This window comes from Oreochromis aureus, linkage group 10 (assembly GCF_013358895.1).
Source record: "Oreochromis aureus strain Israel breed Guangdong linkage group 10, ZZ_aureus, whole genome shotgun sequence".
In the NCBI taxonomy this organism is placed as follows: domain Eukaryota; kingdom Metazoa; phylum Chordata; class Actinopteri; order Cichliformes; family Cichlidae; genus Oreochromis; species Oreochromis aureus.
In genome coordinates, this window is record NC_052951.1 from 11464718 (window position 1) to 11478644 (window position 13927).

The 13927-nt window shown below is 41.6% G+C and overlaps 2 long non-coding RNA genes across 10 annotated transcripts; one reads left to right on the forward strand and one right to left on the reverse strand.

Moving 5' to 3' along the window:
* Positions 1–2363: 2363 nt before the first annotated feature.
* Positions 2364–10979, reverse strand: LOC116316746. Of its 6 annotated transcripts, none has more exons than XR_005614630.1 (9): positions 10811–10979; positions 9535–9612; positions 8855–8968; positions 8079–8211; positions 7864–7987; positions 7578–7673; positions 6328–6442; positions 5806–6000; positions 2364–4803 (listed from the first exon to the last, which is right to left on the reverse strand). It is a non-coding gene; the product is annotated as an uncharacterized LOC116316746 (long non-coding RNA). The 6 variants fall into 6 exon arrangements; XR_005614629.1 differs by having other exon boundaries at positions 2364–4872; XR_005614627.1 differs by having other exon boundaries at positions 2364–4920.
* Positions 10980–11151: 172 nt separating this feature from the next.
* On the forward strand, positions 11152–13927 carry LOC120442283. 4 transcript variants are annotated; one of them, XR_005614624.1, is made up of 3 exons: positions 11152–11381; positions 13349–13679; positions 13826–13927. It is a non-coding gene; the product is annotated as an uncharacterized LOC120442283 (long non-coding RNA). The 4 variants fall into 4 exon arrangements; XR_005614625.1 differs by having other exon boundaries at positions 11170–11381; positions 13395–13679; positions 13870–13927; XR_005614623.1 differs by having other exon boundaries at positions 11172–11381; positions 13395–13679.

The following is a 13927-nucleotide window of genomic DNA, read 5'->3' on the forward strand; positions in this document are numbered from 1 at the left end:
TTTTTGTTGTTGTTGTTGTTTTTTTTTTTTTACATTTGTTTTGGTTTTTATTGCCTTTTGAGTCAAAAGTCTCCAGATGCAGATGCTTGGTTTCCTGGTATTTCAAGACATTAATGCAATGGAGAGGGATTTAAAAAAGAAAGAAAGAAAAGAAACAGTGGAAAGTGAATCTCACATGAAGCGGAGGAGCTCAGAGTTCTCTCATTAGTCTAAATATCTTCGGAAGTGAGTGCAGATAGTAGTGGGAACATTTACTCAAGTACTTAAAATACATAAAGTCTGTGTTTCAGGTAGGTGTTTCCATGTTATACTAGATTCTGCTGTACTATGTTTTGGGTATAAATATTGTTTTTTCAGCTCACTGACACTTATTTTAAAGCTTTAGTTGTTTTTGTATTATAGCTCAATAAGGGCAATAACTATGTTACTAATTACAAAAAGTTGGCACACTGTACAATGTAAACAAACAGAATGTATATGTATATTATAGCACCAAATCACAGTAACAATCACCTCAAGCTGCTTTATGTTGTAAGGCAAAGACCCTACAGTAACAATAAAAAACAAACAAACCCAAAAACCCAACAATAATCATATGACGCTCTTTGAGCAAGCACTTGGTGATAGTGGAAAGGGAAAACTCCCCTTTAACAGGAAGAAACCAGGCTTGGAGGGTGAGGGTGGTGGTGCTATGATGATTGTAAGACTAGCATGACCTGTGCACAGTGCAAGAAATGTCTGTGTGGGTGTGTGCGTGCATGAGTATGCACACACTCATCCATGTGTACACTAGTGCAGACAAGAAACTTGACTGTTGGACAACAACTGTTCCATGTTCTGATTATTTGAGCGATGTCATTATTTTCTGTTTCACAAATATGTACCCCCAAAACAAACAAACAAACAAACAAAAAGAACAAGTACATAAAGACTCACACAAAAAAATAAAGCAGAAGAAAACCCTTCTTCAACTCTGCCGTGGCCGGTCCCAAGCCTGGATAAGGAAAGACGAAGGGTGAGTGAAAGGGATGTCTAGGGTCACGAAAATCAACATGACTCATTCTAAAGGGCACAGACGTGCACCCAAAATTAGAAAACAATTGGATGAAAGATTTTGAAGATTCACTAAATCTGTCATCACCAAAAACCAATAGGGTGTCAGTAATCTTGAAAAGATTTGAATGCAAACTTTCCAAGATACATTTATTCTACAATAAAAGTTTGGCCTGATGGCGGTGCTGGGGTTCTACAGTGTGGCCTGGTGGCCAAGTGGCAAGGTGTTAGTGTTGTAAACTGAAGATCTTGGATTCAATACCCATCTATACCTTTAATACAAGCTGACAAGGGAAACAAAAAGTCCCTTTCTGTACTAGACACTAGCTGTAAGAAACAACAGTCCGTCCAGGAGCAATGTTCTCCCGAAAGTCTGTTCTGGGCATCTTTTTCACTCATCAAAGTGACTTCTTCAGTTTCACCTGACTGCAGGTTTCCACAGCCTTATAAAGAGTACATCTGCATAATGTCAGAAATTATACACAAGCATAAAAATAACAGTCCACTCAAGTTTTACAAAACACCATTGCTTATTGAGTAATAGAGCGTTATATACTGTTTATGATTTAACACCACCATGATGGTTTGTGGAGCATTGTGGAGTGAAATGTCACTGCTAAAGCTTGGCTGAAACTGGGTGATAGTAATTCTAACAGAATAATGCCGGTGTTGACCAGATGCACTATAAATGTGGCAACACTTCACAAGCTTGCAACATTTTTTCATGCTTTCCTTGGAATGATGTTCGCATTTGGCAATCTTTCTCTGGGTTTTTGGAATATTGGAGAATGTTGCTTTTGAATGGACTGATTCTTATGCAGTGATTCTCTACTTTGAGCACTCAAACCAACTAAGATGACAAACATGTTCATCAATTCATTTAACTGAACAATTCAAGAGGAATATGATGTTACGGTATGGACAAAGCTCAGCCTGTGTGGCATAGTGGCCAAGTGGCAAGGCATTGGTCTCGTCTGCCAAAGCTCATGGGTTCAATCCCCATCTGTGCCTTTAGTACAGTGATTAAAAACCTGTTTGATTCTGTACTTGCTGATCACGTTGCTTTAAGTAGGGGAAACACTCTGCTCCCAATAACCAGAAACACTGAACAGAACTTTAGACATGACTCTGGTGCAACAACATCACTGTTGTTGGCGCTTTACTCAGTGTGAGTATCAGTTTCCTTTACTCACAGGTTAAATATTTAACAGAATATAACATACGTTGTGAAGAGTCAAAGTGGACGATCCAAACAGGATATCTGACAACAGGAGACATTCGCAAAAGCATATTTACACTGATAATTCATATTAATGTTAATAATGACAATTTAATGACCATAATGCTTCCATCAAACTGAAATCCACCATTAATAAATCCTCAATTGATTTTTTAGACACAACTACATTTAAGGGCCCAAATTTCCCAAATGACCACAAATTAGATGTTAAAGTCTTTTTCAAACCTACAGATACACATGCCTTACTGTTCAGAACAAGTTTTCACCCAAAACACACATTTGCAGGGATAATTAAATCCCAATTACTGAGATTTCACAGGATCTGCACTCAGAGTGATTTGGGGGAAGCTGTCAAGATTTTATTCTCAGCTCTCTCCACTAGGGGGTACTGTTGGTCCTTTTTAAGAAAATGTTTCAATTCATTCTTGCAGACCAAGCCAATTGATGTTTCTCCCCTCATCCCAGTGGTGATCACATATTCTCCCTCCACCTCCAAATTGGTCAGAGTTATCAAGAGCAACTTTCAAAGGTTCACTCAGGACACACATATGCTTCAGGATCACAAGGCAATTGCAGCCTTCAGGAGGAACAAAAACCTGGGTGATCTCCTTGTAAAGGCTAAAATCTCACCTCTCTCTGAGCCTAAGCGCAGAGGTCAGGGCAATTTTTCCAGCACCACAAGTGGGTGGGCAGTTATTCCAATGGTAATGTTTTTCTATCACTGTGCAAAGGGACTCCAAGATCTAAAAACTGTGTATATTTGATCACTTGTAGGAACTGTGGAATCCAATATGTGGGAGAAACAGGAAATACACTTTTGGTTAGATTCACAGTTTTTGCCTTGTTGGGAGCTTTTAAGGACCAGCCTTGAATTTTACACATTTGATAAGTGAAGACTGGATGCTTAGTGACGAGAGCTGGGATAATCTGGACAGAATCTGCAGCCTGCATCTCCAAATCAGAAATGGCTTTAGATCTGACGCTAGCAGACAGGCATGCATGTCTCAGGGTGATTACACACTAACACATTGTGATTAATCACACACATTTGTATACATTTTATTCACAAGATTTAAAAAAAAAAAAAAAAAAAAAAAAACACTATACAAAATGTGTTTTTGTGACAGGCCGCTAGTAACAAAATGCTTAAAGATTTAAAATTGGTTCTTTCCCAAGTTTTCTGTTATGTGCACACACATTCCTTGACTTAGGTGCTTTTTAATTCTCCAACAATGGTCAGTGCCAAGTGTTTACACAAACAAAAAACAAACAAACAAAAAACAGTACTCAGAAAATGGTCAGGTACAAGAACTGGACTAAAAAGGAGTGGAAAAACCAGATAATGTCCAAAGAAATACTTCAGCGTGTGGCTCACGACTTTTGCACAGTACTGTAAATGTTATTAATAATGAAAGATGTCAAAATGTAGCTTTCTCATTTTTAAAAAATTCCCATACACATTATTCTTTTCTTCTAGTGAAGGTGCCTCCTCCTTCTGACCTTAGGGTAACTAATTTCTCAGACAGTGACATCACGGTGCGCTGGGAAGCTGCAGATGATGATGATGTTTCTTACCTCACTAAGTGGAGGCGACCTGAGACAGGTGGGGAAGAACTATTGGATTGTTGGAGTACATATTATGAAGTAAAAAATACAATGTCTCAATAAACTGTTGTCCTGTGTCTTAAGGAGCATCAGATATCACTGTCTGCACTCTATGGAGATGGAGCTCAGAGTGAAGCTGTGGCCGTATGCTACAGCACCTGTGAGTCACACATTTTCTGATCCTGAACATTTCTCAAACTCAGGAGGGGAGAGCCTGAAACCATTTACCTAAGTCACATTAGCAGCAGTCATATTCTGTCATATTGTGTCTCTATGTACAATATAGCATTACTAATACAATAACCTGTACGTCAATGAACTTCATTGTGTAATTGATGGCAGTTCTCAAAGTACTAGTCACTTAAAGGTTAAATTTCACATCTAAATTCTCATCTTTGAGTAACTAGAACTCTGAGCTATGAAATAAATGTAGTGAGGTTAAAGTATCAAATCAAAGTATCAAATTCTCTGTTATACTTTACATTTATTTTCTAAAAAAAACACTTTGCTCTGCTGCCAAAATAATTTCCTCCTATAAAGGAAGAAAGTGAGTGTTAAGTGTCGTTAGCTGTGGTACTTTATCTCTTCTATGATGTTGCTGCAGGCTCTGGTGGAGGCCCAACCAGCCTCACGCTTTCTGATGAGACTGCCGTCAGCATGGTGATCAGTTGGGTACCTCCCAATGCTCATGTCCTCCAGTATCACGTGTCCTACACAGCATTGACTGGAGCTGATAGCCAGGATCACACTGTGAGTGGGTCGTAGTCATCACATCTTCACCTCTTCTGGGCTTCAGCCGGCTGTCATGTGTCAGAATTCCAGAAATTCCACAAGTCCTAAAACTTTAAATGAGTTCTGACTGTGTTGGGATGATAGTGTTGTTTGTTGTCTGCAGGTGCTGGTCCCTGGTGGAGAGAAGCAGGTGATGCTGGAGTCACTGCAGCCAGATGCACGTTACAGCATCTTGGTCACCGCTGAGTACCACAACAGAGAAGGAGGCAGCGGTTCAGCTCAGGGCAAAACTGGTGAGTCAAAGAAGGGAAAGATGCCAAGACAGCTCAAGTGCAACTTCCAGTTAAGACCGACAGGCTTACATGCAAAAAGTGCAAATGTCCCATTACTTTACCCTTACAGGAGGATATGCATACTTGAAGGTTTCCACATATAGAAACATCAAGGTTTGTGGGCAGTATTGTTTCTACAGCACTACACGTACAGTCATTTTGGTCCAGAGACACAGATTCCTTTCTCTCAGACCACTCCAGTATCTGTGTGTCATGGAGACCAGTATCTGCCGTTGATGGATATCCTATTGTAATCCAGGATGTAAAAGGTATTCTGTAATCACGTCTACAGTGATGTGAAAAGGTGTTTGCCCCCTTCCTGGTTTCCTAGTGTTTTGCATATTTATCACACTTACATGTTTCAGATCATCAAACACATTTTAATATTAGACACGGATAAGACAAGTTAATACAAAATGCAGTGTTTAAATGATGATTTCATAGATTAGGGAGAAAGATTATCCAACCCCCCTGGTCCTGTGTAAAAACAAATTGCCCCGCTTGTTAAATCACGAGTTAACTGTGATTAACCAATTTTGGAAACCTCAGTTCAGTGTTACTAGACACACTCAGGCCTGATTAATTGCAGACTTGTGAATCAAGAAATCAGTTAAATAGAACCTGTCTGACAAAGTGAAACAGGCTAAAAGACCTCAAAAAGCAACACATCGTGTCACCAGCCATCCTCCTGGTCCTCAGTGTTAATGCCCACTTAACTGGGTCCTTCAGTGGAAAGGCTCAAGCAGAGGAAGCCTAATATAACAAGATGAGACTGACAAATATTCTATTTGAATGTTTAAAAAGAAAAATATCACAGTATTTATGCTTTCACTGAGCATATACCTGCATCAATGATGAACTCTCAAGGCTGAAAAGTCCTGGCCTCGGTCAGCCACCGTCCACTCACACACACACGGCTCACATCACCAATCCCTGACTGCTTGATCATAACAGCAGTTGGGCTGCTGGGAACATGACGGCCGTTCTTCTCGATGTTAACAAGGTGCTCACCAATCTCCTTGGGAACAAAGGAGATTCCTAAGACAGACAAAACAGATACTGGCTGACTCACACACCTGAGCCCATCATCTAATCACGTCTTCCCTGTTAAAGATGTTGCCGGGACCGCAGGAGAGGGTGGTGTGTGTGCTACAGGAGCAGTGTGAAAGCCAATAAAAACGTGCTAAACTGCAACGCTGCTGTTGTCGGGTCTTCATTGTCACACATATATCCTTACTAAATTGACTGCATTTTTATTGCTTCAGTTTAGGCATCTGATCAGAATGTTTCCAGGCATGTAGACTTATAGAAAACCATTATCAGTGTAAGTGTAAGCGTTGCTGCAAAAACCCTCCGCACTTGTACCTGCAATATTTCAGCCCAGCCATAGCGCCAGGCGAAGCTCATGACCCTCAAAACATGGAGCGCAAACTCATTTGTGCATCCACAGTGAAGTCTGTTGTTGCCTCACAGAAGACCCCTAAAAAACAGGACATAGAACATACATTACACAGTTGTATCTCTAAATATAATCATAAGCCCATATAACCTTCAAAATGAGACCAGTCTACTGTAATTTAGGTTTTACACAGTTCAGCTGGCAGCTGGCAGAGTTCCCTTTATTCCCTTCATAAAGTTACTCACACAAGTTTGGGCCCTGATTTGATCTGAATTCTGCAATAATCTACACTATTGGACAGACGAGCCAAAAGATCAGATCACCTTCTTTGAATAAAGCTGTGGTGATAACGGGGAGGAAGAAACAAGCACCAGCACAAGCTGGTCTTTGCCAACAGCTATCTCTGCCAGAACAGAGACCAAAGAAAATACACTGACACCTCTGATCTGCTCGAAAAGCTTAGATTCATTTAAAAAAAATAATAAAAACATCAATATACTGGCAACCGTACAAGGTGGGGGGGAAAGCCATCGTAAAAACATTCATGCTTAGACAAACATCCATCCGTCCATCCATTCGCTTCCGCTTATCCTTTTCAGGGGCGCTGGAGCCTATCCCAGCTGTCATAGGGCGAGAGGCGGGGTACACCCTGGACAGGTCGCCAGTCTGTCGCAGGGCTAACACACAGGGACAGACAACCATTCACACCTAGTGACAATTTGGATTATCCAATTAACCTATCCCCACAAGCTGCATGTCTTCGGATGGTGGGAGGAAGCCGGAGTACCCGGAGGGAACCCACGCAAACACGGGGAGAACATGCAAACTCCACACAGAAAGACCCCGGCCTGATGGTGGAATTGAACTCAGGACTTTCTTGCTGTGCGGCAACAGTGCTAACCACCGTGCCACTGTGCTGCCTGACAAACACTTAAAAGCAAAGTTCAAATGACAGCTCAAAAGGACCTGTTTACATTCGCGTACCAACTACAACCCTGTTTATTCATGTTTATTCTTGTTTTTAAATCCTTGCCATTGTGATTTGAATTTTGATCTTGTCAATTTCGTCAAACATTTTCATAAAAGTGTTATGAAGAGTTGTTCCATGTAGTATGACGGAAAACATTCAGACCGTATTATAGACCAATAAACTAAATAAACGGACTGTTTTTTGTTAGCACTCTCTGACTTTGTGAGGCAGTACAGGTATTCTTACCACTGCGGCTGAGTCCTGGTCCCTCTGCCTTGAGAAGGATCCACTTTGACCCTGAAGGATGTCATTGGAATAGCCTAAACGCAAACAGCCTTTGTCCTGATGGCAGAGGACAAAGGCTGTGTTAGCATGTTACCTTTGCAGGTAATGCTCTACAGTCATTTTTAGCCTCAAACAGCAGGTGGGTTAAATAAGTTTCCCTGTAATATCGGTTGTTTGGAATATTTCTTTGACATGAGCATATGTTTGCGCTCTTTACTCTCACACACACAGTTTTATGGAGCTTTACCTTGACCAGACTCTGAGCAGTCAACAGTGAAGTATGTTGGCTGGAAGGCTTGGAGGCCCGTATTTGCCACTCCAGGGTCAGAGACCTTCACCTTGTTTGGATGACAGCCTGCTCCGATATTCATCTGTGGGCACAAACACCAAAACTCAAGAGACTTTTCAGTGAGAAGAAAAGGCAAACCCTGCATGCAAGAGTGAAAGTGAGTGCATACTCACCCTGAATGGACTCTCAGTCTCCCCAGGAGACCATCACAGTCTGCTTCACAGGCTTACGTGGGGTGTAGGTGCAGGTGTATGTGCTGTTGCCATTATCCTTAACCTGGACATCCACAGAATTGACTTCACCATCCTGTGCAGAAGACAAGGGATTAGTTCAATCAGATTTAACACACGGTAGTTTTCGGACCATAAGGCGCACTGTTGATGAACAGGTCTGGTTTTATACATGAGGCGTACTGGATTATAAAACGCATTAAGCGAAACAAAACAGTCAGATAAGTCAAACTTTACTCAACTCTTTCTTCTAGCTTCCTCTACTTCCGTACCATTGATTCATTAATGTTGAAATCTCTCGCAGCTGCTCTATTCTCATGTTCTACTGCGTGACTGACAGCCTTGAGTTTGAAATCCGCTTCGTAAGCATGTCTCTTAACAGGTGCCATTTTGGGGTCCTTATCCACACACAATACAGTAATATTATGTTGAAGCGCAGTGCGTATCGCTCCGCGAGGCTGCTGACTACGTAACCATGATGCTCCGAAAATCCATCAAGCGGTGCGACTTCGTAGCTTACCAAAGTCGTACTAAAACATTTTTTGACAGATTTTTGAGCGCCGTGTATTACATAAAATCGGTTCAAGGTCAGTAAGCACAACCAGAATTCATACATAAGGCGCACAATTAAAGGATTTTAAGTGCGACTCATACTCTGAAAAATACGGTACATGCAATATATTTAACATATTTGTGGTCATATACAAAGCCAGATATACCTGGGCTATAATTTTCAGAGGAGCTTTTCCTCCTTGCTTGGCATCAACTGTGAATTCAGTGGGTTTTCCAACAGCCAGACCACTGCTCTGAAGGCCTGGACCGTACGCCTTAACCTAGAGAAAACAATTTTAAACAAACAATTAAAAAAGGAACAAGTCAAAGATCTACTACAGCCAAAGAAGATCATTTACAGACTTAGCGCTGTGAAAAAATATTTGCCTCCTTTCTGATTTCGTATCTTATTCCATATTTGTCACACTTACACGTTTCAGATCAATACATTTATAATATTAGACAAGAATGTGTAATATTAAACGGCAGTTTTCAAGGGGAAAAAGCTATCCAAACATACTTGGTCCTATATGAAAAAGTAATTGCACCTAAAACCCGATACCTTGTGTGTCACCTCTGACACCAAGAACTGCAGCAAGCGTTTGGTGCTAGAGGTCACATTTTGAGTTTGTAAAGATATTTAAGGTAGACACACGTAGTTAGCGGCAGGTGTGTTGTTGATCGAGAGGGCTTAGCCTCTACAGGAGAGCTTTCAGCCATGAAAAGTGTGTCCATCACAAGCCCACCACCATGATCTCAGGTCTTGAGGCAACAATCATGAAAACTAATCTTAACTGAGAGTGTTGGATGTCCTCATTGTTGCAGAGCACATGGACAGCATACTCACCTGGTTCTGTGGGCCAGCAGCACATGTCACACCATCCATCACCCTTGTCATCACATTCAATCTTGGTCTGAGAGAAACCTGAAGAGAAATAGAGCAACTTCAGAGAAGAAACTGAAGCCGATCAGCACATGCTTCCGATCGCTCGTATTTAAACTGCTATAATAACTTGTTGGTCTATAATATGTGAAAACATATATCAAATGTATCCTTCATGGATGAAATCAAGTCATCTTGAGCCACAAACAACATTCCTATAACAAGGTAGAAGCTGCAATGAGTTTTTGGTAGTGACTTTTATATATGCTTTATTTATCTAGTTCCAAAAATGGGTTGACGTTAAAAAAAAGTGTTTGTTAGTTTTTTAAAAAGCGTAATCTGTGCAAGAGGACAGCAGATGTTGCAAGAAATCTAAGAATAGTTGTTTAAAGTTATTTGAAGTGGACAAAGAGGATAAGGCGTTTGTAAACCCTGTTGAGGGAAGTCTATCTAGCAAGATATGTAAAGATATTGGAGATTAAAAAACCCCATAGGGAAACATAGGAAGTAATTATTTGTCAGGCAATGACTTGTTGGCAGAAGAAGAGTGGTCCTTGGTAGCCATGACAAGAAGGAGGTCCCATAAATCAGGCTGGGCTGTTTGTTGTTGGCAGGTAAAAGAAAAAACAGAGAAAAATCAAAATCAGGGGAAGTCCAGGCTGAACAAAGTTCATCCCTCGGAATTTTCACTCCAAGATCCCCTGCCTGGACCTCCCCCGAGCAGATGAACATAGAGAGACAGGTGAGCCGAGGGCTCGAACCTGAGCCTCTATGTTATGAACCTGCTAGCCCACCACATGTGGCCACATGACGGGCGAGCAAAACGTGGAATATCCTTGTATTTAAAGAGCGCAAGGTGCACATCGGGCACCCAGCCTTTCGCAGGAGACCACACATTTTTACACTCAAATACTCACCACATTTCACACACTCACACCTGCTTTTTTTCCCTGCCCACCTTTTTCTCCACTTATTTATCAACAACCACTCCTTTTTCATCTCTGCTACCTTGCCTTTATTACATCCTCTTAGCTAGCATCAGTGACCGGAGAGCAACAACAGCAACCCAGTGCTTTTCTCATCATTTCTTTAGTCACGGTCAATTCATTGGCCTCTACGGATTAGCTAAACCAACTTTACAAAACAAGTTTCCCCGAAGAGCCCAGTTGTCATCTTAGCTGCCTAGATTTGAGGACCTAGCTAAGGACGGTAGTTACGGACACAAACACATGTAACTTACCGAAAAAAAGCCTGGGGTCCCTCTGTCACTGTGCTTATTAGGTGGTAATAATTTGATGTAAAAGTGTCGGAGACAGTGTGAAAAAATGAAGGCAGAGTTGGTAGCCTGAAGAGAGAAAGTTGCAAGTTGTGGAAGGTGGAGTAATAAGCAGCAAATAGTTGAGGAATGAAGAGCTGACAAGCATGGGTATTTTGCGGTAATAAAAGGTAATAAGAGAGCAGGCGGAGGAGTTGGCAAGAGCAGGAAAAGGGAGAAGCGACTTGGCTTCTCCCCGCCCCCCAAGCAATGGTCGTGGCAGCGAGTCCGTGAGGGATTCGAACTCGGGCGCTCCGATTCAAAGCGCCACTTCTTACGTCTTACGCCAAACGACCAGCCGGCGAAAGTAGGAAAAAAAAGGACATTTATCTTTTGTTCGGCAATACTTGTTTTTTTGTGTGCAAAACATGTATGGTGCTCGGTAAAGATGACACGCTGACTCACTTCTTCTTTTTTTGGTTTTGTTTTTGGTTTGACAAAGTTTGTTTTCATATTAAACCAATGTCAGTGACGTCATTCTACGCCACTACCACAGGTAAGGAAAAGCCTGAATCTGTAGATCTTTTTCTTTTCTTTTTGTTGTCTAAAACACAAAAATCGCCAAACAGTCAGCTCACAAAGTTGCAGCTTGGTGGCAATTTGGCAGAACAGCCAATGACTTAAAGCATTTAGGTGCATATATCTTGCCACAAGACATGTGTGCTAAGCTAGGTTGTGCACGATAGCATATGCTAGTTCCGGTGAGGAAAATCCTGTGTGGAGCTTTGTTTCCGGTGTCCTATTCGTGCCCTGTTTAATGTCCAAAAGAAGTTAACCAAATGAATGAATTAAGCGTCGATTTACATTTCTATAGATGTCTTGGTCATTTACCCAATATATCTGTAAATGATGTTCACGGACTTGTCGATATTTTGCCCCCACGCCTCAGAGCAAAGGAGAAAAGGGATTCAAATGTTATATTTCTCAGCTGTCCCTCGTTTATTGCGGTGTTATGTTCTAAAAATAACCAGCGATGGGTGAAATCAAGTAGCCAATTTTATTTTTTTGATGCGTGGACATCGTGGACATCCAGTACTGCACTTTTTAATTTAGAAGGTAAGTCACAACATTCCCTTCATACATACTAATGTATAGAAACCCTCACCAGCAATCGTTCATTTTTTGTGTGGCTTTTTTCACGGTTTGTTAACATGCTGTGTAGGTGTGGACACAACGGGAAACATCTGTGACTGTTGTTCACCTGTAGTTTGAATGCTGAACATTTGCCTGTTTAAAGAATAAGACCAGTCACTATACAGAGATGTGCTTCTGAATGTGGACGATGTGTCTTATGCTGCAGTGATGCAGTTCTGCTTGTGTTGAGTGATGCAAACAACCAATCGATCTAAACTCTTTAAACGTCAATCACGTGGTTACCGGCTACCGGCGAAAATAATCGGTACGGTAAACCAATTTCTGTTTTAGAGCATTTGCGCCGCTGTGTGTTTTTGTGGTCTTCTTTTGCGGCTAATTTAGTGAATTTTGGTCTGATCGTGGTGAAACTTGGTGTGTGGAGTCAGTGATAGCTCTGGGAGCTAACCAGCCTATCTTTAACCGGTTACTTATATGAAGTCTGAATAATTTCTGGTTCGGTTTTGTTTGTTTAGCGGACTTCTGCGCATTTACGTAACTGCTCGTTTAATCGCGGCTTATTTTCGGTGTGTTTGGTGGTTGTAGAAATGGTTTATATGACATTTTAGCTGAGATTATGAGGTTTCTGTGGATACCACACATGTCTGGACTTATATTTCTCAACCCGCGTTATAACCGATTAAACGTGATCTCCTCCTTTTTGCCCCCGGTACCAGAGACGTGGGGCTTAAGTGGTTAAACGTCAAAATCTATCATTAGATTTTTTTGTGACACAACAGTGGTGAGTGTTCCCACCTTCTGCTCTTTGGAACTTAACGCAATCTTTCCATTTTCAAGTTTTGGACATGATTTTGGAGTATATCTTCGCAGTAGCGATTTACCCAAAGTAAAGCTACCGGAAATGTGCAACCCCACATCCGGCCTCAAACCAGGAAGTTAGCATTTTCTCGTGCACATAGTCAAGTTCAAGCTCCTCACATATCATCATCCAGGGTACAGTCATATGCTGATGAGGAGATCCCATGCAGGCAACATTAAGGCAGTGTAACAAGTTAAATATGCACTAATTTTAAGCTATTTCCTAATATCTAACATAAAAAAGGCTTTTTTTTTTAATGTTTTTATGTTTTAGGATTTTGTAAACCCTGTGATAACATGTTTTTGTTTTTCTAGAATAGAAGAAGCACATTTTAAAAAGCCAGTAGGAATAAATCTTTGTTGTTACTGCATGATTAGAATGAAGTAACAACAAGTCTGGCTGGAATCAGAAGTGGTAATCTGTGTACTGTGCTAGTGATCTGCATAATTCACCTTAGATGGTCATCTGTTTGGATGGCTGAAGTGGGTTAACGACACAGCTAATTTCATCAGGCTGCTACTGAAACATCTAAAATGATCTGCATCCACGATCCACCAGCTCAACAGCAACATCTGTCAGCTGTGCATCCAACTGGAGGCCTTCGCCTGCTGTGCTCAGGCGCTGGGCCGCGATTTCCGTCCCTTGTTGACGACCTGGCTGTATCCTGTGCTGGAGAAAGCTGGTGAGGAGACGCTGCTGGTCAGCCAGGCGGCGCTGAGCTCCATATGGAACATCAATAAGGTCTGTGGATACGCTTCCCTCAAGGAACTGATCAATGAGAACTCTGACTACCTGCTTAATGACATATCACTCAACCTTCAGAGACTCAGCCAGCATCCACAGGTAGTTATGAGGTGTTTTGTTTTTAACCCAAAATGGACACAGAAATAACTGCTGGAGGGTTTACCCGATTTCCTCCTTGGTCTGCTTAAGCCTGTGCTGCCCTGAGCTTGTACTGTATTTCATTATAATCCTGTCTTGTTGGCCAGGCTCCACCGGTGTTGACAGTTCTGTTGATTCACTCTGACTGCAGCCTGCTGGTCGGGGACATGGTTCAGGATCTGGATCTCAGCTACGAGCGCACAGCTGCT